Here is a 4,605-nt window from a genome sequence, read left to right as displayed (position 1 = left end):
TTCCAGCCTCTTGACAGTTTTAATTCTTTGGTTGCCATCGCATCATTTGCTTAGCGACCTTGTGGAGTAGTGTGAGTTAAAATCCGGGCTGAGTGCTGATGCCCAGAGCGGCTCACTGAAGACTCAAAAATCTGTTTTATTCATAATTATTTATTGCCCCACCCGCCCGTAGTCAGAATTTTTAACTGAGTTTTCCGACTTCCTACCGACTACTATTTTAGATTCTGATCAAATTAAAATAATAGGGGGATTTTAATATTCATGTTGATGACCCCAGTGACTGTCTAGGAAAGGCCTTTGCAGCTTTATTAGATGATGTTGGTTTCACCCAAAGTGTGAATGAACCCACTCACTGTCATAAGCACACCCTGGACCTTGTTCTAACCCATGGGATAGAGATCAGCCAGCTGAGTGTCCTTCCTCTTAACCCCATCATTTCTGATCACTTTCTGATTACATTCCAGTTTACACTGGAACATCCTTCTGCCCCAGTGAATAAGAAACAGCTTAGAAGAACCTTAACTGACCGTTCTGTGTCTGAGTTTAAACTCACAGTTCAGCCAGTACTTAGTGATATTCTGAGAAAATACTCTGAGACCAGCTCCCATATTATCAGTCCTAGTATAAATGACCACTTTGTTAATGATGCCTTACAAGCCCTCAGGAGTACACTCCATGTTGTTGCCCCCTTGAAACCTAAGTTCGTCAGACAAAACCGAGTAGCACCGTGGTTTAACGCTGAAACTCGTTCTCTTAAACAAGAAACCTGTAAGTTGGAAAGAAAATGGCGCCGCTCCGGTTCAGAGCAGTCTCTGAATACCTGGAAACATAGCCTATTAAATTATAAAAAAGCTCTGCGTAGAGCTAGAAGCCAGTATTATTCAACCTTAATATCAGAGAATGGAAACAATCCAAGATTTCTTTTTAGTACTATTGCTAGATTAACAATCAGTCAGAGCTCAGTAGAACCACATGTTCCTGTTTCTCTCAGCTCTGATGATTTTCTTAAATTTTTCAATAGTGAAATCTCAAATATTAGACATAAGTTGAATCAAGTTATTCCTACTATCAGCCCAGAACAGGCTGAAGCGGTAGAAATGGAGGCATCCATAGAAACCTCTGTAACATTGGACTGCTTCACTGCTGTGGATCAAGTGGAAATAGCATCAATTATTACGTCCTCCAAATCCTCAACTTGTCTGTTAGACCCAATTCCCACTAGACTTTTTAAAGAAACTTTTCCCCTAATTAATGATCCCATATTAACAATGATAAATGCCTCTCTGGAAACGGGTTACGTTCCACAGTCTTTTAAATATGCAGTTGTTAAACCTCTTCTGAAAAAGCCCAGTTTAGATCCTAGCAACTTGGTCAACTATAGACCGATATCAAACCTCCCCTTTATTTCTAAAATCCTAGAAAGAGTTGTAGTTAAGCAGCTTTACTGCCACCTACAGGACAACAGCCACTTTGAAGACTTTCAGTCGGGGTTTAGACCTCACCACAGTACGGAAACTGCGCTAGTTAGAGTCTCTAATGACTTGTTATTGTCCTCAGAAAAGGGTCTACTTTCTATTCTGGTCCTGTTGGACCTCAGTGCAGCCTTTGACACTATCGACCACAGTATTTTACTCCATAGATTAGAGCAGGACATAGGGATCAGAGGATCTGCTCTCCAATGGTTTAAATCCTATCTGTCTGATAGGTATCAGTTCGTTAATGTAAATGGCCATTCCTCTCAGTGCACTCGAGTCAACTATGGAGTCCCACAGGGCTCAGTTTTAGGACCCATCCTGTTTATGATCTACATGCTGCCCTTAGGAAACATAATCAGGAAACACAGCATTAATTTTCATTGTTATGCAGATGATACACAGTTGTATTTATCCATGAAACCTGACCAGAATGACAATATATAGAAACTGAACGCCTGCATCAGAGACATCAAGACCTGGATGACAATTAAAAAACAGAGGTCATTATACTAGGAAAAACCTCAGAGATACTCTGTCTGCTCAGATAGTCTCCCTGGATGGCATAAGTATAGCCCCCAATTCCACAGTTAGAAACCTTGGGGTTTTATTTGACCAGGATTTATCATTTAAGGCTCACATATCTCAGGCGTGTAGAACTGCCTTTTTTCACCTGTGGAATATTGCTAAGATCAGAAATATACTTTCTAAGAGTGATGCTGAAAAACTCATCCATGCATTTGTTACGTCGAGGCTGGATTACTGTAACTCCTTGTTAGCAGCGTGTCCTAAGAGTTCCTTAAGAAGTCTCCAGCTTGTTCAGAACGCAGCAGCTAGATTGTTAGCTGGAACTAGCAGAAGAGATCACATCACTCCTGTGTTAGTTTCACTTCACTGGATCCCAATTGATTCTAGAATCAAGTTCAAGATCCTCCTGTTAACCTATAAGGCCTTACATGGAATGGCCCCGTCCTATATTAAGGACCTCATAGTCCCTTACCAACCAATCAGAACACTTCGCTCGTAAAACGCAGGACTGCTTGTGGTTCCTAGAATTAGTAAAAGTACGGTTGGAGGTAGAGCGTTTAGCCACCAAGCCCCTGTCTTATGGAATAAACTCCCAGCTCATGTAAGAGAGGCCGACTCAGTTTCTACATTCAAAGTTAGACTGAAAACATTCCTCTTTGGACAGGCTTATTGTCAGACTAGTTAGTATTCAGAGATTATTTAACTTAATGTAATTTTTTTTTAAATTAAACTGAACAATAAAAATAAAGTTGTCACTAGGCTGCTAGAAGTTGAAGCTGGGGTAACCATGGTGCACTGGGGTTCTGTCCTCTTTTCTTTTCTACTTCTACCCTTCCTCTCCTCTATTCTTGATCATAATTTATCATTTAGTTCTCCATGCCTCTGTTTGGTGCAGTGAGATTCATGTATTGTCCCTCTTTCCCTCTCCCCTCCTGGGGAGTGGGAGTGCTTCCAGACTCCTGTTGGTTCATCCGTGCTCCAGTTCCTGACCGTTTACCTCGCCTTTGCTCCTGCTCCTACACCTGGCTGTGGATCCTGCCTCTGGCTCATCTCTGGCTCGTCTCTGCTCTGTTTCTGACCGAGTACCTCGTCTCTGCTCCTGCTCCTACACCTGGCTGTGGTTCCTGTCTCCGGCTCGACTCGCACCTTTGACTGTCCCCCCAACCACAGCTGGATGAAGCTCGTCTGCTGGACTTTAAATATGTAGTTGTAGAATTAGATAAGTTAATTCTTCTCTATGAGTTCTGGTAAATCGCCTGTCCGTCCTGGGGGAGGATCCCTCCTTCATGTGGGCACCCCTGAGGTTTCTTCGTTTTTTCCGGATTCTGTTTTTTTTATAGGAGTTTTTCCTTACCGCAAAGGGGGTCTTAGGGCAGGGATGCCAGTTCGGTTTAGTCTGTTTAGTTACAGTTTAGTATATTCCAATTGAATTCTATGTATTCATGATCCTTTTTGATTGTATGTTTACCTTACAATTACCAGCACGAAGTCCACTGAGACGACTGTTGTTGTGAATTTGGGTTTTACAAATAAAATTGAATTGAATTGAATTGAACTGGCTGCACGGTGGCGCAGTGGTTAGCACTCTGGCCTCACAGCAAGAAGGCCCCTGGTTCAAGTCCCGGCTGGGAGACCTGAAACAGAACATCAATGGGCGACCTTTCTGTGTTGAGTTTGCATGTTCTCCCCGTGCATGTGTGGGTTTTCTCCGGGGGGCTTCCTCCCACCGTCCAAAAACATGCATCATAGGTTATTAAACTCTAAATTGTCCATAGGTGTGAATGTGAGTGTGATTGGATGTTGGATTGTGACCTTGCGACAGTCCCCTGCCTTCACCCATAAGTGGCTGGGATAGGCTCCAGCAGCCCTGTGACACCTAGAGGGATAAACGGAAGAAGATGAATGAATGAATTGAACTTCTCCTCCAGGGGAAGGGTCAAAAACGGAGGACAAATTTTACACGCCTAACTACATTAACAGGAATTTTTTTTTACTTTACCCTTTAGAGCACAGAAACTGGGGAAACTACTTCAGCATCAGCAAGGCAAGTACAACCAAGCGCCACAGTGACGTGCACATCAACTTTGCCTCTCCACTCCACTGTTTTATAGGTCCACTGCAGCACAACAGCACTCAGATTCATCGTCATCAAGTGAACCTTGAACATTTTCTAGTGGAATGTTCCTACGGGTAGAAATGCAGTTCCTCTAGTTCAGGGGGTTCTCAACGTTTTTGTAATGGAGGGCCAAATTAGACTGGGGGGCAATTTTGGTGAAAAAAATGGATTAACAGAAAAAGTTGTTTTTAACAACTTTAATGACCAAGTGTTATTAGTACGGTTAACCAGCCCCTCCAGATGTTTTCCCAGTTGCGGTTGGAGGTTACTGCCCAGATCTTCTACTCGTCTAGTATTCGTCTTTCTTTTGCTCTGAAAAAACAATGCCAGCTACTTTAGCATACATTGTTTTTACAAATTCCCATCACTGAAGGACTTGCTATTCTGGGCCATTTCCAAAGCCACACTGTAGCTAGCTTCTGTCACAGCTTCACTGGATTTAGCCATTTTAGCCATTGGCCCCCGGGCCACACTTTGAAAACCCCTGCT

The sequence above is a fragment of the Oryzias latipes genome, chromosome 4 (genome assembly GCF_053564925.1).
Source record: "Oryzias latipes strain Hd-rR chromosome 4, Olatipes_Hd-rR_3.1".
Lineage (NCBI taxonomy): Eukaryota > Metazoa > Chordata > Actinopteri > Beloniformes > Adrianichthyidae > Oryzias > Oryzias latipes.
The sequence above is the reverse complement of the archived record's forward strand: the minus strand, read 5'-3'. Positions refer to the sequence as shown.